At 29.7% G+C, this 23,430-nt stretch overlaps 1 protein-coding gene across 15 annotated transcripts in view; it reads left to right on the plus strand.

The window, feature by feature from the left end:
* The window catches only part of LOC107449365 (uncharacterized), a 51,207-nt gene extending 44,658 nt beyond the window's left edge, over positions 1-6,549 (plus strand). For all 15 annotated transcript variants that reach the window (XM_087166406.1, XM_087166414.1, XM_087166413.1 and 12 more), the window contains one exon: positions 5,626-6,549. The gene's annotated coding sequence lies outside the window, so the exon portion shown is untranslated. The remainder of the gene's footprint in view (positions 1-5,625) is intronic.
* The last annotated feature ends 16,881 nt before the right edge of the window (positions 6,550-23,430 follow it).

Raw genomic sequence — 23,430 nt, forward strand, 5'->3', positions numbered from 1 at the left:
ATTTACTATAGTAATATGAATTTATTTAAGTTTTCTTTGCTAAATTCTTTACATATCTCTATAAATTCGATATGATCAATAATATTGTTGAATATGCTTTTAGAAACAACTATTATTTAAATCTAAAAAATACGCTTTATAACCTTTTTAAATTATATGCAGTTATTATAATTTTGAATTAAATTTTTTTACACAACCACTTAATATTGAATATATTTAAAATTATGTATAAATTGTTTTTATGGTGGCTAATATAAATCAAGAAAAGAGTTCTTTGTTAGAAATTAGTTATTTTATCATGATGGTGTAAAGCAGGGGTGTCAAACTCGCGGCCCGAGATGGACATTTTTGTGACCCAGTCAATATATCCGAAGCAGAGTAAAAATAAAATAGAATTGTGAATTAGAGACGAAACCAGCATGTAAAATTATAATATACTTTATTTATGAACTATACGGATCATTTTAAATTGTCCGCTCGAAAATGTAAAATTCTAATTGGCTGAAATGGAGTCCGTTTAACACTAAGCTATCAATTAGTACATAATCAGGTTTATCCTATTATAGCGAGGTAAGTTGTTTATCTTGCTCCAAGGTTTTCAATCAATTCTAGGATTTAAACAAAAAAATATGTAAGTTTTTACAAACTATAAATCAAGATACAAGCTTGTTCTCCAATCAAATATGGTTGCAAGATTTATCTTTTATGGTTGACATAACCAAACACTTATCCGATTTAAATTTATTGTTACAAGGCAAGGATCAGATCATTACGAACATGTTTGACATAATTAAAAAAGCATTCAAATGTAAACTATTTCTTTGGGAAAGTCAACTGAAAAATGAAGATTTAACGCACTTTCCAACGTGCAACAAGAACAAATCTAGTTTAGATGATACTGCATCATATCAAAAATATGCAGAAAAAAATTTCAAATCTTTGAACAGAATTTGAAACAAGGTTTAAAGATTTTAATTCTTTGGAAGACAACTTATGTTTAATTTCTTCGATTTTCTCAATAAATATAGACTCAGTACCCAGTTATATGCAAATGGAAGTGATTGAGATTCAGTGTGACTCAAATTTGAAGGCAAAATTCATTGAAATGGGTGTGCCTAAATTTCACGAATATTTACCAGCAAGGTTTGAAAATACTCGAAAATTCGCGTATGAAATTATTCCCAAGTTTGGAAGTACTTATCAGTGAGAGCAATTATTTTCTGTTATGAATGGTATTAAATCTCCTGTCTGAAACCGTATTAATAACGCTCACGTTGGGTCAATTTTGAAAGTAGTCTCGGCCAATAAAATTTCTCCCAAAATAGAAAAGATAATAGCAGAGAAGAGATGTCAAGTATCAGGACGTAAACAATAATTTAACTTTATATATGTTTATTGCAATTCAAAATAAAAATATTTGTTTCTATAAGCATTGATTATTTTTTTTCCGGCCCACCTAAAATTAAGCATTGTTAATTTGGCCCTAGTTAGCTTTTGAATTTGACACCCCTGGTGTAAAGTCTTTGAAAATTATTTTGTATTTTGTTAATGTATGTATGAAGAACCTTCAATAATAATAAGAAAGAATTTTTATTGCTGCCTAGATCCTAACTATACTTTTTTTAGAAACTTAAAAATATTTTTCGAGTGGTTAAAAAGTGCTTATTTTTTCTTTAAAAGTTTGGCTACACATCCTGATAAAGTTTATCTAACTATTGCGCTGTGACTGAGATAAGCTTTAAAACAATGTTTTCTAAGTAATCAACATTTGCAGCAATGTAATGCTGTCTGCGGGCAAAATTCAAAAGGCACACTTGCAAATACTTCAATTATAGAAACCTAATATGCAACAAACAAAAAAATTGTTTGATAATTTTCTTGGTAACAGTACAATCTGTTGATGAACTTTGTAATTAATTTTAAAATTTGATAAGAATAAATTACCTGATTTTCTTGACAGAACACTGTCAAGAGAATCTATAATTATAGAATCTTCATAGAATGTGATGTACTAAGTATTTTAATACAAATTTAATTACTTTGACTTAAACTTATAATTTATCAATGTAATTGTTTTAAGAAAATTAAATTCATTTTTTTATTCCCAGTGCCATGGAATTGCTCTTATATTATGCAACATTAAGTTGAAATTTTAATAACTAAATTTAATATTTAAACTGTTCATAATTATAAATTTAAGTTCTACTATTATATATATACTTTTGTATAAAACATTCATTTAAGAAATTAAATTTTTCTAAATTTTAATTTAGTTTTAATGAATTTTTCTAATATTAGTTATATATTTTATGAAAAGACTTCTTCATGGATTGTTTTTTTATTATAAAGACTGGTTTTTAGCATGTCGTGTCAAAAACCTGTCAGTGTCAAGAACTCTCTTAAACTGTAGATCTGACAAAAACTGTTTAAAACGTGGTACAAGTCATGCACAATACTTGTCTCTCTACTACTATAATTGATTTATATTATATATAACATAAATAATATAGCCAAAATTATTGAAACTAATAATAGGTTTTTCTAAAAAAAAAGTTAAACTTTATTCTTTTAATTGATTATTAGCAGTATTATAACTATTCAGTTTATATTACAGGTAGTTTTTTATTAATCTAAATATTTCAATTATTTTATGCTGTAGTTTTTAGATTAAGTAAAACTAAAGCTTTTCCCAATACTCATCTGATCTCAACTTATAATTTTTTTCATTTTTGATTCTCAATATTTGTTATTACTTATATGAATATATCTGATTTGGCAAACAAGGTTTTGGAGAATTCAGGCAGTCATGTGAAATTATTGTCTAAAAAAAAATTTCAACACAATTTTTGATTTAAAAATGTATTGCTTTCCAATTTTTTTTTTTTTTTTTTTTTTTTTTTTTTTTGAAGAATGTTAATTTATCTTTTAGTTGGAATTCTTAAAAATTAATGTTAAGAATTTTGTAAAATTAAATTATTTTCCCTATATAAACTTTACTTTCCAAAAATATTTTTAACCTGTTATAATACTCTATATGTTATGATAGTTACAGTATGTTTACATTCTAGTCTATGGAGTTCAGCACCAATCGAAGGAGTAGTTTCGAATTTCGGTCTTATTCTGACAACGCTAAAAAATTGGAGTACAAAAGAACTCATAATTTTTTTTTTTTATTGTATGCTTCATGAAAAAAAGCTAAAATGTAAATAAAAATTGATTTTACATATAATAAGATTGAAGAGTTTTATTTTTACACAATTGTATTTATACTTTCAATGAATAAATAAATTAACAAATCTCAATTTTAGAGATTTTTATTTATAATTTTATATTCTTCAACAAAATCTAAGTTTTGATCGTAATTGTCAAAACAGTTAAATGCCAAAATTATTCAGGAACATTATTGATCACTTGTAATTTTATATGTATGTTTATTAATAAATATTTCCTATTTATAATAGCTAATAATTATCCTTACACCAAAATTTTGGATTTTTGACATGACTTTTAAAACTGGTTGAAGTCATCAATTGTCAAACTTATAAAACCTGAGTTTCTTCCAAATTGTTTTTTTCTTCTGGAGTTTTTACCACTGTCCGTCCATGGTTATAACTGTGACCCTCTGGTTAAGATGAACAAAAACCTGTTCTTTAAAATTTAGTCTCTTAAATTTATAAGAAATGGAATCAATTTTTCATTTTGTCTGATGCCAGTGTTATCTGATGCCAATGTTACATTTTTATAATTTTTAATTATAAAAATTTGTAAATGTCTTAATGTTTGTAGAATCAGTTACCAGATTGGATGAGATTTTTTAATTTTGAAGGGAGACTAAACTTAAATATTTTATTGAATATTATTTTTGCCTGTTGTGAAGAAAATTTATAAGTGTCTAAAACCTTAAAAAAAATATGTTAATAAATTGTACCAAATTATAGGCCATCTATTTGCATCTAGTCTCTGTCTAGATACTGAATTTCTTTTATTTAAATTGCTGTTTCTAAGGAATTTTCCAACCTATTTAAATTTTTATCTAATTTGGAACGTTTTTCTAATCTAATTAAAGTAATACTAAAAATATACATGCATCATATTTCAATATATCTGAAACAGTTATTTACATATTCAATTAAATGTGATTTACACCTGTTTATGAACAACGTACCCATGAAAATTATATTGATTTAATAAATGTATGAAGTTTATTTTTTTAGTTAAATATATTGATTTTAAAAAGTTGAGAAATTTGATTTGAGACTCAATCGAGACTTGAGAATTTAAGTTTGAGACTGTCAAAAATAACCTTTGATCTCCAAAAATTACAAATTTGGCATCCCTGTAACTAAATGTTGTGTAGGGCAAGGAACTTTAACCTTTCAGAGAAGATCAAATTGGGCAACAATTTAAAATATTTTGCTAATGAAAACCAGGGATCTGTAAACCCTTCCCGGAGGGAATAAAAGTGAGAGAAAGACTGTTCGAAACGAACTAGTTTCCCTAAGTTGAAATTCCAAATGTAGTATTCTAAGAAAATATTTCTACTTGTGCAAACATCGTGTGCACATTCTTATTGATATTAAATTATAATGTTTTTTATTTTTTATGAATAAATAGTTGATCAATTTATATTTATTCATAAAATTAATTAATAGAATATTATGCAAATTATTACCCTTCCCGGAATTATTACCCTTAATTATTACCCTTTCCGCAAATTATTACAAATTATTACCCTTTCCGCAAATTATTACCCTTAATTAATTAATAGAATATTATGCAAATTATTACCCTTCCCGGAATTATTACCCTTAATTATTACCCTTTCCGCAAATTATTGCAAATTATTACCCTTTCCGCAAATTATTACCCTTAGAATATTACCCTTCCCGGAGGGAATAAAAGTGAGAGAAAGACTGTTCGAAACGAACTAGTTTCCCTAAGTTGAAATTCCAAATGTAGTATTCTAAGAAAATATTTCTACTTGTGCAAACATCGTGTGCACATTCTTATTGATATTAAATTATAATTTTTTTTATTTTTTATGAATAAATAGTTGATCAATTTATATTTATTCATAAAATTAATTAATAGAATATTATGCAAATTAAAATTAATTTCTAAGCAATTTTTTAAATAAAATATTGTAAATTTAAGAATTTTTTAAGTTTACTAATGCGTAACACATGAAAAGTGATGCATGACTAAGTTGTGTTTAAAATATGTCAATTGAAATTTTTTAAAATGTGAGTGATTTTGTTTCCACTATTCGTCCGAAATGAATATTCTGCGTAGAGCAGTATAGGCTAAATACCGAATAATTATGTTGCATATCTAATTTAGTAGCAGCAATTGTTGAGCATAATCTTGTATCTATTTACAATTTAAAAAAACTTCTTGAAAAGGTTTATCTTCCTTGAAAGTAAGGGGCCCTCAAATCACAAGGGGTCTCATTCAGCCCCTAGTATGTAACATGTGCATTCTACTTGAAATTCACCCAGCTTTAGTTAAGGTGAAAAGATCAGTATTTCTGTCATTTTTCTGCTCTAGTCATTGTCTTCTTATAAAATTAAAAAAATTATTACTTTGCCTAATATTTTTTACTAAATTGTGACAACTTTGTTTTAGGTGTCCTGAAAGCGCCAAGGTCAAACAAAAGATGTTATGCCCTAGTAGTTATGATTCTTTGAAGGAAGCTCTAGTTAGTGTATACAAATATGTCCAAGCTTGCGACTTTGAAGAGGCCAGTCAAGAAGCAATTGAGGATCATTTCAGAAAAGGTAAATAGGACACTTGCTTGTGTATCAGCGATCTTTATGGTACCGGAGGAGCAACTTATGAAGTGTCTTCTCAGCACTTTAAAATGATCCCTCTTCCATTGCTTCTGTTTATTTTTTTCAAAAAATGATGCCAGACTGGGATGCTCAGTGTAAACATCTTAAAATTACAGAAATATCTGGGTAGAGCATCTTTATATTTGCTTTTTATGCTGATTAATATTTAAATGTGAAACATGTAGAGAAGTTTTTTTTTATATACCTATATATCATTTTCTTAATTGTAATTGGCAGTCATAAGGAAATCGCATGATTCTGCAACTGTTTTGAAAAGGAAAAATTATATAAATGTTTGTATCGCTCAACATGTGATTTTTTTTTTTTAATTCCATGATTGAAAGGGATTAGTCAATCTGTTATTTAACTTGGTACCATTGATGTGCAAACACTTCCAGTGTCTCTTAAGTAATTTATGTCATATCGTTTACTTGTGTTTTTCATATGACTGTATTTGTATGTAAGCACCAAAAAACAAAATAAAATAATTTTATTTTTTTCAATGAAATTATGTGGTCATAAATTGTGAAATTATATACTTGTAAGCATCTGATAACTTTTCTCTTATACTACAATATCTTTATAAATTTTAACGAACCTAGCCAAATTAATCTTGACTTTTTTTTTCATACCATCTGAAAATTTTGTAATTTCTTGCTAGAATGACTAGATTCTTTCATAATTTTGTTAAAAGTAAAATAAAAATTTTTGTCATTAACATTTCTGCCTCTTTAACTTGGTTTTTTATTTTGTTGGAAAGTTCATTTGCATTTATTGATGAGAATGTTAGATGTAAGTTTATTCATGTTTTTAGTAAAATAAAAAAAACTTGAAATTCACTAAGAGTTAAGTTAAGTGAGAAAAGGATTATTAAATTCTTGTTTAAAAATTAACCTGATTTTTATGGCTATTGGTAAAAAGTTTTAAAAAACACTAACACTTGTTTTAGAAACTAAACTTTTCTTCTGACATTTTTTTGGAAGTGTAGTGCACTGCCGATTAGATTTTTTATGAAATCAGAAATTATTAATTTTGAAAATCAACTCTACTGCAGGTTATATTTAACGTAAGTAATTATCTGAATTATTGCATTTACTTGTCAAAGTAGACAATTTTCTTTTTCCTTTTTTAAAAACAAAAAATAGTTAAAGCATATTAATCTTCTATAATCTGTTCCTCAATTTAGGTAAATCAATTTTCAAAATACAAAACAAACTTTTTTGTAACAGAAAGTTATATTTTTAACAGATTTCTGAAAAAAGTAAAATTTTTGCAGCACATAAAAATGTAAAATTTTTTTTATTATGCAATACTTGTAAAACTACAAAGTTGGAAACTGATGTTTCATTGAAATAAAAGTGGGTACACTTTAACATATGTCCACTACATCTGTTTAGCTTTTTAATGCTAAATATGTTAATCCGTATCTACAGAAGAAAAATAATTTCATACAGAGTTGTTGGTAAAACTATTTTTATTGACAACTGATAGCACAGCATGGAAGAAGTTGAAAGTAATTTTTATCTATCTAAATATTTTTAAGTGGATCTATGTTAACTGTCCAACTTAATTCCTGACATTTTCCTGTGGCCTTTTTTCCCACTTTGAATTAATCAATTTTTATTGCTTGAATTAGTGTCAAACTTTTTGCATTTGAGTAAATTAGGCTCCGCCCATGCCTGTTTTGCTTCTGAACCCCATGATTGCTTCATAATTTGTTTCTTCAAGCAGACTCTTTCATCAAGAATAAAAATATTCATGTATTATTAATTCATAATTGTTTCCTCAGATTTATTTTCTGATTCTATGTTGGGTTAAAAAGAAGAACCCTATTTAAACTAATATAGCACTAGTACTCTGATTAAGTTTCTGCTACGTACTACAAATGTGTGCACCCTTGGTCACCCGGCTCCATTATCATTAACTTGTTTGCATTTAATTCCGTCACGCAATCTGGGATGTGTTCATGCTGCCTTTTTTTATATATATTTTTTTTTTAGTTTTTTATTCAAGAACAAAATGATTCCTCGTGCACCACTGAAAAAGTACAACACGAGGATTACAGACATAAGTATGGTAGCAAACAATGTAGGATATTTAAACAGAAATACATAAAGGCTAAAAGAATACTAAAAGGGCATGTAAAATTTAGAAAAGAAAAATAATAATAAAAATAAAATAAAAACATTTACAAAAAGGATGAGAAAAAATAAAAAGGTACACAAAACAAAGTGATTTATAAATTTGGATGAAAAACTGAATCAATGAATTTGCAGAAAAGTTTGAAGATGGTTTTGCTTCCCACAAAAGTGCGAAGAAGGGGGAGGAAAGTTAATATTGAGCGACTTTAAGGCAATTATTAAGTTTTTTCTATTTTTCTCAAAATGTGAACATTTTACAATAAAATACTTGACGTTTTGTGTTCCTCCAACATTGCAATCACACAGATCACTGGAACTTAAGCCGAATCTTCTCAAATATGCCTTGAAGTTGCCGTGTCCAGTGAGAAATTGCGTCACATGAAAGTTGCAATTCCTGCTGCCTTGAGGTTAGTTGTGCACATACTTATGAAGGATCAAGTTTATGTACTCCTGGTGCCTACAACACGAGAGGAACGCATTACTGTCGCTGTGACGAACTTTGATAAAAACAAGCTTTAGAATCTATGGACTGATTTATGGTATGTGTGTCCAGGTGACCAAGGCTGCTCACTTATCTATTGTATGTATCTTTCTATCTCCTGCCTAGTGACCAGTGGCGAATCCAGCGGACCCCTATGACACCCCCCCCCCCAAATTGAAAAAAAAAATTTTTTTTAATAGTTAGCAAAAGAAATAAAATATTTCAAAAATTATTTAAGGGGGAATCTGAGTCAATGACCCCCCCCCCCCCCAGGAAGAATTTTTGGATCCGCCTCTGCTAGTAACATTAAGTCATACAATTCAAATATAAAATATTCTAAACAAGAAGAAAGGCAATTTAAAACGAAAGTATTTATTTAGAAATAAATATAAAAAAGACATTCTGATTTTTAGACAGGACAATTGAATATATATGCGCATTAGATTCAAATTATTTAAAAAATAGTCAAATACTTAAACGAAAGGCACTAAATGTGCGCTTTTGGATTATGTAACTATAAATTTAATTTTTTTTTAAAATAAGAAGCATTACTACAGAAATAAAAAATTATAATGTTCAATAAATTCTTATTTAGATAAACTCCTGTTTGTGAAAATTGCAACACCATGAAGGAATCGTCATAATTGAATGAAATTTACTACACAGTTGAGTGGTAGTGGTACAAATAAATGATTAAACTTTCAAAGCAAACAAACAATAACAAGAGATCGAAATCAGTATTTTGTGTAGCCGCCACGCACCGCAATAAGCGCTGCTACACGACGTGGCATGGAGTCAAGCAAATTTTGAATGTCTGTCTGAGGAAGAGCATTCCATATAGTTCAATCGGTGACGTATCTGGGGAAAACGCAGGCCAAGGAAGAAACTGTACCTGCCGCAATGCAAGGAAGGATTGAACAGTCCTAGCAATATGAGGGCGGCCATTGTCTTGTTGAAATACAGCGTCTGGCAAGGCTTGAAGGAAGGGAACAGTTTGGGGCTGTAGAACTTCACTGATGTGCCGGTTGCTGTTCAGATTACCCACAATTCGTAGCAATTGAGATTGTCCATGATATGCTATGCTACCCCAGACCATAACTCCGGGTGTTCGTCCACTGTGGCGTTCGATAACTCACTCCGGAAGATGGCGTTCACCGGCATAGCGTCTGACACGAATGCGGCAATCATGGTACCACAAATTAAAGCGAGATTCGTCAGAAAACACGACACGCTGCCAATCAGCAAGCTAGTCTCTATGCTGGTTGGCCCATTACAGCCGCAGGCTGCTAAGGTTTAGCGTAAGGGGGATCTTGTATAAAGGAGTCCTTGCGCGCAGTCCACGCTGCAGCTGACGCCTACGAATTGATAAAATACACAATGAAACACCTGTAGCTATTGACCACCGTGCTGCCAGTTGTCCAGAGGGAGCCGTACGGCCTGTCAGCGCCATGCGGACCAGGTGTCTATCATCGCGAGCTGACATGACATTTCGGGGTCCACTCCCGGATTTCCGAGTTGTCTAACACTTGTCCGTCCGCTGCTTTCAAACACGCATCACTGTGCTGCTGTTACGCTGCACACGAGCGGCGACTGCACGATGAGACAATCCAGCTTCACGAAGGCTGATGATTCTCCCCTTTCTAACTCCGTAAGTTGTTGAAATCTCGCAATCCGACAATTTTAATTATGTGTTTTTGAAACAAAATATAACGCTAAGTTGAACACCTTAAACAACGGCACTTTATGATTTATTATTGGAATATTATATTGGAAATAAAAATATATATTGGAAATGAGGAAAGCATTCCAAAAAAGGTAAGTACTTTCGCTCTGAAATCACTGCCTCATATAATTGTGAAAAAGAACTAATCAAATCACTTCTATTATCTAATTGCATTCATAGCAATGTTTTGTAAGTTATATAGATTGCAAGCTAGGTTTATATCTACAGGGTGATTCTAAAAAGATGGGGAAAATTTTAGGAAGTGATAGTACACACCCAGACAAACAATTTTTATCAAAGAATGCATGGTCGAAAACAAAACGCAAAGGTGCTGGCGCATTTGGAAAGTTTTTTCATGCAAACGAGAAAGCTCCATTCCTATTGCGAGTTACTGCGCTACGTTATTTGTCGCCAAGCTTTCGGCCGCTGCAGGGAAAGTTTTCCTATCTTCTCTTCGCCGTTGTACCAGCATTGCCGCTGCCGGCCACTGTTTTGAACACTTATTGTAATCACATGCCATTAAATTTGCTTTTATAACTTAACTTCATCGTTCTTTGTGTGTTTTTGCCTCATATAAGAACATAAACTTTGACGCCCTCTAGCGATTTTGGGTTTTGTTTTCGACCATGCATTCTTTGATAAAAATTGTTTGTCTGGGTGTGTACTATCACTTCCTAAAATTTTCCCCATCTTTTTAGAATCACCCTGTATAATTAAGAAGAAGTACCATTTTTTTCCCAACCAATTCAAAAAATCAATTAAGTTAATCCTCTCGCTTAACATTCCAAATTGCTGATGAAGGGGGATTAGAAAATTGTAACCTTTAAAGTGGACGAATTCAATAAATAAAAAAATATTATTTTTCAAATCAGGAGCCAATCATGCCGCCAATTGGCGAGCTCATACGGTTCATATAATTGGGTATAATATGAAAAAAACACAACTACTTCGATTTAGTAGGAACAACATATGACGCAATGCTAAACGAATGGAATTTAGTTGTTGTTTATTAAGTTATTGTTATTAGTAGTTGTTGTTATTTGTTTTGGTTGTTGTTGTTTATTTAGTTGTATTAAGTTTCAATAACTTTTCTTTATAATGCAATAAAATCTGGCTAGCAGCTATTTAAACGATCGAACACTTCGTTTGTTTATTTGTGGCTTGAAGTTAGGCTCGCAGAAAATGCCGTTCATGGGTTAAATTTAGTAGGAACAACACAACCTGTGACGTAGGCTATATTATACCCAATTATTTGAATTGGACATAAGCGTTTTCTCTTGACGCAAAAATGTAATTCAGTCTTTCAACTTTTCTTCAAGTTTAAGTGTTAATTTTTTCGAGAACAATTCCAGCGGTTGTCTTTATTAAAGGTAGGGTTCTTTACCTTTTTAATATTCCCTTTTTTTCAGCTTTAATGTTTTGTTTAAGTGACTTAGATTTTAAATACTTTCGAATTCGTCACTTTATAAATCTAGGCACAACTACGCAGTGTTAAAGGTTTAGCATTCTTCGAAAGACGAGATAAATTAACGGATTTTAATTATTGTAGTGCATGGATTTGTTTTTAAAGCTAAATATCAATTTAATCAGATTGGATTTTTATATCATTAACATTTATCGTATTTAATTTTAAATTATTTTTATTTGTCATTTCACAAATGCCATTGTTTGAAAGTTCCGGTAGTGTTTGTATAATTTACTTTTTAGGTAAATTGAAGTTTTTCAAAAAGATTTTTTTCTCATTTTTGAGTTTACTTTGAAATATGTAGCTTAGAAAAAAGTAAAAATCGCATTTTCTGCTGTTCTTGAAATTCTATTTCTTTTTGATCATTTTTCTGCAAATACAATATATTTTTTGTCTATTAAACCACATTTTGTAAGCAAAAGTAAGTATTCGAAATTTTCAAATAAAATAAGTTAATTCAATTTTTGAATTGATTTTAATCAAAATGAACGAAGAAAAAAAAAACTTAAAATTTAATTTTTAAAAATAATTGCCGTCCGGTAGCTCATTTATGTTTTCTTTACAGTATTTTTGTTTCTTTTTCATTTTTTATTTTAGTATCGATTATAATTTTTTTTTTCATATTTGGGAGAAAACTTCTTTAAATTAATTATTTTACTGTACTTGGATAAAAACTTCCGACTTTATGACAGACATGTAAAACTCAATGTGTCAAATTGAAAGTTTTAAATGTTACCACAGGCTGAATTTCCAAATTAAATAAAATGGAATAAAGCCAAAAATAAAATTTTTCATTTAAAAATTTTTTTTTTTTTTTTTAAATCTTCGGGCGTTTAGTTAGTAGCATGGAGTAGAGTTTGGGAAGACGAAGCATCTAATTGATTCGAATCAGTAACATTGGTAGTTCACTTAGGTGATTCAAATTACTGATTCGAATCACTTATTGATTCGAATCAGTTGCAAGCTGATGATTCGAATCACCGAATCAATTCAGTGAATAATTTGAATCATCGAATCAGTGAGGTGATTACTACTACAATCTGTCTTTGGATATAAATTGTGGTAGTTAAGCTGAATGTCCTCCTCAGATCATTAAATATGAATCCTAGACCGTCGCCGATAACCCATTGCTATAGCTCTTTTGAGGTATTTATTTTCAAGCCAAATGATGTCCAATTTGTGCTTAAAATATAAGAGCTCTGAATGTATGATGCAATTTTAGGACCGTAAATAAAATAAATATAAATTTTGGAACATGTGTAAAATGATTTTTGTATTAAAATAATAATTGTAATACCTAAAAATCAAAACATTTAATTAGTTTAATAGTGAAATTATATGTTTCAGATGAAGTTTGAGCTCTCTAGTCTATCGAAAAGTGGTTTAAATTTCAAATAACGATATTTGGGAATAAAATAGTGATACAATTTTTCTGTAGTCATCATGCACAAAATTTTGAGAACTCTAGCTAATATAAAAGTGATCGAAATTTCGATCTCGAGATTCCAACATTACATGCAGGAAAGCGAGTTAAGTACATAGGAAAAAGTGATCAAGGCAACAAAAAAAAATCGTAAAATAAACAAATAAATAAAAAGTTACAATAAATGTCGAGTTTAGTGCCACGAGAACCGGAAAATACAACTTTCATTCAAACAAAAATCAAACTACATACTCTATATAAGTAATTTTTTTTAAAAATGATACGCTGACTGGACCGATTTTATATCTATGTTCTTGAAATTTTAATTTTAGACCATCAAAATACTCTTATAACTATGTTAAAATCTCTTATAAATTTGTTGAAATCATCTTTACGCAATCCCTTTGCTGTAAAAAATGTTAAATCAAAATATGTATGTAGAAGGTTCGACTTTCTTTAAAAAAAAAAAAAAGATCTAATAAAAGTTGAGCTAACGATTCGGTACGTCGCATATTTTCTAAAATCTTTAATTTTAAATTTATAAACTTGGATGTAGTATAATGGATTTACATTGGGTTACAAATTGCAGAATTTCGATTTATTGTTCTAAATTTGAAAGTTAATTTCAGTCTTTGGCGGATTTATCATTTTACGGTCTAACATAATTAAAATTCTGCCGAGTATCAAATTTCCAGTTTCTTTAAATTTGTCAATTGCAAGTTTCTAAGACCACGTGGTTTAAATAATAATAAAATAAAAAAATCTCTATCACTTGAATTGTTATGCTCATTCGGAAAAAAAAAAAGTTTTCAATGCTAGTTAATCATTTGTCGTGACGTCAATGCTATTTTAACCAATGACAGCAAAAATCTTATACATATACATGCATTTTCTGGCGTATTTTCCCTCTCATCGCTTTGTTTTTTTCATATTAGAAAATCGAAGTTTTGAAATTAAGATAAATTTAGATATTAAGATTAGATTCAGTTATTTAAATAAGGAAATTTGGTGAGTTCTATGTTTCTTTAATTATTTGATAGATTTAGCGATGTCAAATTTGAAATAAAAGAATCTGGTAACAAATCTTGTTTAGATGGAATTGCAGTTTTGTAAACTTGAACATTTTATTTTCTAAGTTGGAAAAGAAATAAAATTTTTATTTATGGCGATTAAGTTAAATTTTGGATTTCTTAAATTTAATTAGTTTTTACACTGTTTGGCAATAAAAAATATTAATAGATATAATGATTTTAAATAAATGTTAAACTCATTTTTATCAAAATCAAAAATGCAACTCAAATATTATACCTTTGTTTTAGTGCTCTGTTTTAAGTTTTAACATTGAAGTTTATTAAATGCAGTTGTTTAAGCACGCAATTAATGAATATAGCAGTTTCTCATTGAGGAAAAGAAATTTAATTTGAAATTGTTAGGTTTTAAGAGAATGCGATAATTGTTTTAAAAATTTCAATTTTAGGTTTCAGCAATTCTAAGCTGACTCCGTTTGGTATATGCAAGTCATATTCGAATTCTGTTTTCTCAAAACGGAGTTTTAGAAATCGGAGACTGAAATAAGTTAAGAACTAATCAGTCAATTTAGTTACTTCTCTCTTCATATTAATGTATTCACATTTTTAGGTTTAAAGAATACAAAGCAATACTGTTTTTTTTAATAAGTTATTAAAGGTTTTGATTCTCTGAAATTGTAATTGCATTTGTTACATTAAAGTTTTTTTTTTTTTTTGCTGATCGAAGGCCGTTTTCTAATCCAGCAGTTCCCAATTTTTTCGGCTGTGGAACCCTAAATAATCGACCTTCATTTGACGGAACCTCGAGACTAAATGAATAAATTTATTTGGCATTTTTAAAAACATATAAATTAACGAACGACTTTTAAATATTTAAAAAAGATTTAGTGAATGAAATATTTTTTCTATATCGTTTTATCAGAATTAGTCTTAAAATGGAGTTTTTAACGTCTGATAGTTGAATTCACCGTTCTAGAGTCGCATCTAGTATAAGTTCTTAATTTGATTTTAATGCATGCATAAACTGAAAATGAAAAAGCTGGAATATGTTTTCCATTAAAATGAAAACGGAAAAATAAAAAGAAATAAACGTTGAGGTACTAGCTTACCCCGTCATAGACTTGGGTTCAATTCCTCGTGTTAAAGTCTAGTTGTCTGGTCGTACTGCCCCATCTCTGATCTTGTCTTAGTTGTTTGGAATATACTTCCCATATGTTTTGTCCCCGGGGGGTTAAAAAATTTAAAAGAAGTCAACAGAAGTTTGGGTGGTTTGTAAGTAGTATGGAGTAGAGTTTAGCAAAACGAAACATCTAAGTGATTCGAATCAATAGTATTAGTTCACCTTGGTGATTCAAATTACTGATTCGAATCACTTATTGACTCGAATCAATTGCAAATAGGTGATTCGAATCACCGAATCAATTCAGTGAATCAGTACCCAACTCGAGTATGGTGATTACTATACTACCATCTGTCTTTGGATATAAATTGTGGTAGTTAAGCTGAATTGTCCTCAGATCATTCTTAAATATGACCGTCGCCAATAACCCATTAGTGTAACTGTTCTGAGGCAATAAGCTCCAAGCCAAATGATGCCCAAGTTGTGCTTAAAATATAAGAGCTGTGACTTTACGATGCAATTTTAGGACCGTAAATAAAATAAGTATAAATTTTGGAACTTGTGTAAAATGAGTTTTGCATTAAAAAATAACTGCAATACCTAAAAAGCAAATATTAGTTTAGTAATGAAATTGTATGTTCCTGATGAGGTTTGAGCTCTCAAGTCTTATAGAAAAGTGGTCTGAATATCAAATAACGATCGATATTCTGGAATAAAATGGTGATACATTTTGTCTGTAGTCATGCACAAAGTTTTGAGAACTCTATCTAGTATAAAAGTGATGGAAATTTCGATTGCAAGATTCCAACATTACATGCAGGTAAGCGAGTTAATAAATACGTAGGAAAAAGTGATCAAGGCAACAAACAAATCGAAAAATAAACAAATAAATAAAAAGTTACGATAAATATTGTGTTTAGTGCTACGAGAACCGGAAAATACTACTTTAATTCAAACAAAAATCAAACTACATACTCTGTATAAGTAATAATTTTTTTAAAAAATGATACGAGGACTGGACCGATTTTATATCTATGTTCTTGAAATTTTAATTTTAGACCTTCAAAATACTCTTATAACTACGAGGCAAATTTGTTGAAATCATCTTTACCCAATCCCTTTGCTGTAAAAAATGTTTAATCAAAATATATATGTAACAGGTTCGACTTTCTTTAAAAAAAAAAGATCTAATAAAAGTTGAGCTAACGATTAGGTACGTCGCATATTTTATAAAATCTTGAATTTTAAATTTATATACTTGAATGTAGTATAATAGATTTACATTGGGTTATAAATTGCAGAGATTTATTGGCTGAAATTTGCAAGTTCAGTCCCAGTGGCGGATTTATCATTTTACAGTCTTACATAGTTAAAATTCTGCGGAGTATCAAATTTCCATTTTCTTTAAATTTGACAAACGTAAGTTTCTGAGATCACGTGGTTTAAATAATAATAAAGAAAAATCTTGATCACTTGAATTGTTATGCTCATTCGAAAAAAAACAAGAAAAAAACAACAACCTTTTAATGCCAGTTAACCACTTTTTGTGACGTCAATGCTATTTTAACTAATGACAGCAAAAATCTATACACATACATTCATTTTCTGACGTATTTTTCTCTCCTCGCATTGTTTCTTCATGTCAGAAAATTGAACCTTTGAAATTTAAGATTTTAACACTCTTTAATTAGGAAATTTTGTGAGTCATATATTTCTTTAATTATCTATTGTATATAATTCTCTTACGTGGCTCCCAAATTTTGGCTGTATTTCTTTTCCGCTGGTGGCAACAGCTTTCATTTTTAAAGAAGTACTTTGTACAACTAAATAAGATTCTTTTCACAACACTTAAATATTTAATTTATTTTCTTCATTTATAGAGAAAACAGTCGGCAAAGAATTCTGTTAGGTTAAAAAACATTTCGCTAAAAAAAAATTACGAATTCTAAAAGAAATAAAAATAAACAACTTAAAAAATAAAAATGCTGTTGCCAGCCATAGAATTTTTTGAAAGTTAACTTAGTTAACTATAAATCAAAATGACATAGAAGCGCAACTAGATCAAAATTATGATACCTGAGCCCTTGACGTAACAAATCCTTCAATTCTATAAGTCAGTGTTTCCCAAACTTATGACTTTCATGTACCCTTTCTAAATTTTTCGTAACTCTGTGTACCCCTAATAAAAAATGAATGCATTTTTTACTATAAAAAATTGCACAAAAGTTACAAATCACAACTGGCTGTTGACACCACTAATTATTAACTGTCAACTCTGCAAAAAGTACCAGATAGAAAAACACGTAATCGTAAATTTTCATGGCTGACTCTGTTTTTAAATATAAATTTTTGAAATTTTCGTTTGTTGCAAGATATTTCGCATAAGAACACGTACCCCCGCTAAACTGTTCAAGTACCCCTGGGGGTACGCGTACCACACTTTGGGAAACACTGCTATAAGTGTTGTATCGCCAAATGCCCAGATTAACAATTGTGTTTTTAAAGAAATTCTATAAAAAGTTTTAAATAAAAAAAACTTCCATCCAGCTACTTCTACAACTGCTTCTTGAAGAACTTGGCTCATTGATTAAAAATATTGTTTTAATTTTACAGTACTAACTTTACTTCTACTTACATAATTGCTATGACCCTCTTTCATTACATTTTACAACTTCATTCTAAATTTGAGGACTTAAGTTGTTTTGTGGTTGAATACTGACATTTAGAAATGTGTACATAAAAAAAAATATTTAGAGGTTTAGAGTTGCCTCAGAAAAATTTGAATTGTTGACACTGAATTTAATAATGGAAACAATCATTTTTGTGAAAAATTGAATTGTATTGCTGACATCAAAACTAAAAATATTGTGTTTCAACTTAACAATACTACCTTAATTTTTACTTATATAATTACTATGATCCCTTTTATATATATATATATATATATATGTATATATATATGCATTTTAGAACTTCATATTAAACTTCCGTTGTGTGTCTGAATACTAACATTTGGAACAAAATCAAGGTTTAGAATTGCCTCGGAGAAATTTGAATTGTTAACAATGAATTAAACAAAAAGTTATATTTTAACTGACAAATACTATATTATAATTTTAACTTTTTCTACGACTATACTCATTTTCTTACTCTTTTCTTTGTTTTTTATATATTTTATATTTTTGTGATAAAATAAAAACTTATAGTTGTTCTGCTTCTGAACACTGATGAAAACACAAAATGATGGGCTTCATCAACAATCAAAAATATATACATTTATTTTACAAATTCCATATTATTAGGGTGGTGCCCTTCAGAGAATTAAAAATACAAAATTATCTTCATCGAAGCCGATGCTTTACATCCGGCGTTCAGTGGCAGACTTCTATTTCATATTGTTTTACAACACATGGCTTTAGCCCTCTGGTGGGAAAGACTTTAAAACAAAACTTACAACAGTTACTTTTCTCAACAACTGAAATTAAGAATAGTGTGATTAAGCAAAATATGTGAACTGTTTGCAATTTCAAATTAATATTGAAATGTACAGGTTTAGAATTTTCTACAGTGAAAAGTTTTCGGAACATCAGTATTCAAAAAAGTATACAAAAGCTAGACGTTAAGAACGTAAATCCGAAATGAACTGCGAAAGCAGTTCCGGGGGTTGGCGAGCGCCAGCGAGTAGGGGGCAAAGCCTCCTAGTTTGATAGATTTAACGATGTTAAATTTGAATTGTTGGATTTATTCATTTTAGTTGCCGAGTTATCAATTGGGACTGTTAATTGCGAATTGTTTGTTTTCCTTTAAGGCATAAGTTATTTTAAGTGGGTTACTACAATATTTTTGTTGGTGTAGTAAGATATTTATAATTGAAAATTATATATGCCTTGTCCTTAATGAGTTTTGTTATAAAGTTCTAATTACAAGCAAATTAAAAAATTGAATGTTTTTCCATATTTTTATTTGGCATATTTTAGATTCGTATGGATGAAAATTTTGCCGAAGATGCGCCGGAAATTTTGCCGAAGTCTCAACTTGTTTTGAAAGCAGGCCTTATATAAGCTGATTCTCATGAAGTTCATGCCCTACTCAGATCTTAACGGAATATTATGGATAAGTACTTATTGTATTAATTATTATTAATTGTATTTAAATGTCACAGGGCTGCTAGGGGTCACTAAAATCTGATTAAATTATCTGAACAATGCTTATCCATATATTTTACTTTATATCCGGCGTTAAGCAGGTGACCCATTTTTGACCTTACGATTATTACGATAAGTTCAACCGCATCGTCTTCTGTACCCAACCCAGAAGACAAGGAAACTCCTGGAACAAGCATTGGGACAAACTAGCCTTCGTGGAGAACAACTAATCCGTATTTGTGCGTTATAGATAAGAAAACTTCGTATGGTTAAGCCAACGACCAGGGGATTCTAATCTATAAATATACCGCTGAGGATACTTTACGTTGTCACTGTGCCAGCCGGAGCAAAATTCGTATCGTTAACCATCGCTGGGATTCGAACCCGAATCGCCTCAAACAAGAGGCTAACGCTCTATTCCCGGAGATACCGCAGCTGTGTCAATTCGTTATGTATTTTTTTCTTTTTTTTTTTTTGCTGGCTGCTAATTTTTTTTTTTATTTTGTTGGCTTTCACTCTGTAGTATCGAATCTATGAATGTTATTTGAATTTTAATTGAAGAATGTAAAGACAAAGTTTCCGTAACCCTTTGGTTTTTGGTTTTCATGTCTGTTTGATTTTTTTTTTGTGTACAGTTCTTTAAAACATGAGTGATTGGGACTGATACTGTTTGGGCTTGAATTACAATTTTTAAGTTTTTTTTTCTCACTTATGTTCATCTTTTTAAGGAATCTTCAGATTCGATGTGACTTTTATATAATGCATTACATTGGATTATTTTTTTTAAACGGAATATTCTTAGAGGGAAAATGATAAATCTGTACTTCCATCAATTTTCAACTTGGTTTCATAGTAGAATTAAATAAAAGCTTTGAAGACATTAAATAGGCTTTTAGGTCACGTTATATTATTTGCAACAGCAACATAATTAATTTTGTATTTAATAAGTTTTTACTGAAGAATTAGACTAAAATTTGCATTTGCATACAGAAAAAATTTCACCTTGCCTTTTTCACTTAAGATAGCATAAAAAAAAATAGTTTAGATATTAAAATACTTAAATATCTTTTTCGTTAATTAGAATTTCTTTTAAAACAACTTCACATTTTTTCTGCTTTTTTGAAAGCTCAAAGTAGTTTATAGCTAAAATTTGTTTGGATAAACTGGTAATTTTAGAATATAACATCAAATAGAGTCTCGGTGCTGCCATCTAGTGGGCAGAAAATAGACGTCCAATTTAACATGACCAACGGTATCTCACCCATTGTGGTGGTCCTGAAATAGTGGATACCACCTCTGGAGAACGCACTAGGTCTGCTCATCGGCAAGACCAATTGTGCAGCTCATTGGAAATAAAAAAATAAATAAAAAAGAATATAACATCAACTTTTCTTTTTAGGTATCCGACTGGGCGAAAATCGGCAATTAGGATTTAAAAAAAAGAAAGATTTTTTTTTGTTATTCATATTTTAACTTTAGTTCAAGAGCTTTCCCAAACCTTTAAAATTTTAATCTCCGACTTTTGGAAATGGAGTAGTTTTTTTTTTTTTGTATGTTGTCTGGTGAAACCGAAACTAAAATGTGTTTCGTTTTTCCTTGAGTATTAGAGCCTTTATTTATTTGAATAAATTATATATTTAAAAGAAAATTCATTTTCAGAAAGAAAGACTTTATTTCGGATTTTTAATTGTTGTGTTGTCAGAATATTTTTACGTCTTAAACTTTCGGGTGAATGCTGATTTTGAAAAAATTCTTTACGCTAATACACATTACAAGGAAAAAAAAAGTTTATTAAAGAATTCTTTGAAATTTTAAACGTAGAATTTGTATAATTTTAGCGTTTTTTTTTAAAAACTAAAAGCTGTTTCATTTTTTTTTTGAAACTTCATGCTTTTAGTTCAAAACATAGGTAATCACATTAGTATTAATCTGTAAAAAAATATTTTGAAATTTATGCATCACAATTTGTTGTAGAGCTGTTAGCGTGACATGAAAAATGTGTAGTTTTTAAGGTCAAACTTGCCCCTATTTTAAAAATTATTTTACAAAGTTTTAAACTTTAAATTTATAATTTTAAGACCTCTCTGCTTACCAAACATAAAATTAAAATTTTAACTAATCCTTTTTTTTAAAAAAAAATTCGAAACCATCCGAATACCTTAAATTTAAATCTGAATAGTTATAAAAAGTTTTTCTCGCATACTCAATATAAAAAAAAGAGTATATTTAATATTTGACTTTTGAGGCTACATACAATGTGCTATTTAAAATACCTAGAATAATATTAATACAAAAAATAAATTTTGAGGTAGTTTACAGGGTTGCCCTTTCAAAAGTATAAAGATGAAGTAATTTAAAATAGAATACTAGAAATACATCTTTCTTCGCTAATATTTTTGAAATTCCTTTTTCAAGTTCTCCCTTCGTTATTTTGTGTGTACTATTAAACTTGTTCTTTTCTTCGAAAAAAAAAATATTTGCAATCAATTTATTGCTGTTTTACTATAAAAAGATATAGTTGGGCTAATTAACTGAAGTAGCCAAAAGAGAGGAAAAAAAAGTTGCTGATTGTTTAGTTTTTCCTTTCTTTCCAATTAGTATTTTAGACAACGATCACTATTGTTCGTTATTGGTCCTCTACAACAGTGTTCCCCAACCCCCGGTCCGCGGACCGGTACCGGTCCGTGGATCAATTGGTGCCGGGCCGCCCATTTCATTGAAACTGAATTTAAATTCCTAGGTTAATACCCCAAATTAAAAATATATGTGCTCCATTAAAAAAAAATTTATTTTAAAAAAAGGGGCCCCCGAAGGTAGTGACATAAATTTTTTATTGTTTTAAAAAGTCAAAAAAAGAAAAAGAAAACCACCGCAACTATTTTCTCCTACAATTAGTTTTAATAAAAAAAATCAATCATCATAACTTTAAATATCATAAATAAATCATGAAAGCGCGGTGCGAAATTTACATTGGAACTAATGAAGAAAAGTAACAGCAACCAAAACAAAGCAACTACACACTTCGGGTGTCATTGTCTCCAAACCCCCAGATGGGACCCGTGTAGTAAATGGTGACTGATGCACGTTAAATCTGTCGAGTCTCAAAGTCCTCCATGTTCCCATGACAAATCAATACCTCTGGGGGTACCGATCCAGGAGTTTCCTTGTCTTCTGGATTGGTTCAAAATTACAAGGCTACGGCGTTGAACATTTGTAGTCGTAAACCCAAAAATTGGGTCGACTGTTCAACGGCGGTCATAAAATAAAATAAAAACCCCCAGATGGAACCGTCTCATTGCAAAGAAACAAGTTCAGGGTTCTCATTGATTAGCGTTCTAGTAAGATAAAATGTTAAATCTCTTTACATTTATTTTTTGGGGTAACTGTATTTTATTTTGAAGACATGTTTGAATGCAATTAAATTAAAATTAATAAATCAAAATAATCTGAAATATAAACAATCAACATCCCACCCCAAGCGGGCCGCGGTTAAATTATCAAACGTTGACCGGTCCGCGGTGATAAAAAGGTTGGGGAACGCTGCTCTACAAGATGCATACGGAATCGTTCAGATATTTACTTTTAAAAATTCTTAACATTTGTTTTATTAGCAATACTGTAATAAAAGGTAAATATTTTTCAAGATAAACTCGTTATTATTTTTATTCATGTGTCAAAAATCGACCCACATATTTCGCACTGAGACTGTTCAATTTTATTATTTTTGTTTTATTGTAGTTGTCAATTTGAAAATGCTATTTTAAATATTAATAAGAAGTAAAATTACATTATTTTAATTAATGGTATCTCACTAGCAGCCCTGTTAACTTTTGTTCTTTGTAATTGTTTTAATGTAATGCATACCATTGTGCAATGGTCAGAAACCGGTTTTGTTATTAATGCATATAGTGTTCTGCCCCAAAAGTAATGAGACTATAATATTTTATGGTCACCCATCTCACGGAAATTGTACATAAGTTGTACGGTTTCTAAGTACGAAGCGCTTGTTGGGTGGAATTGATGGATGGAACGTTAGGTTGGGATTGATAGATGATGGAACGTTGGATTGGGAT

Source organism: Parasteatoda tepidariorum, chromosome 6, assembly GCF_982258835.1.
Source record: "Parasteatoda tepidariorum strain Cologne lab strain chromosome 6, Ptep-v5.0, whole genome shotgun sequence".
Lineage (NCBI taxonomy): Eukaryota > Metazoa > Arthropoda > Arachnida > Araneae > Theridiidae > Parasteatoda > Parasteatoda tepidariorum.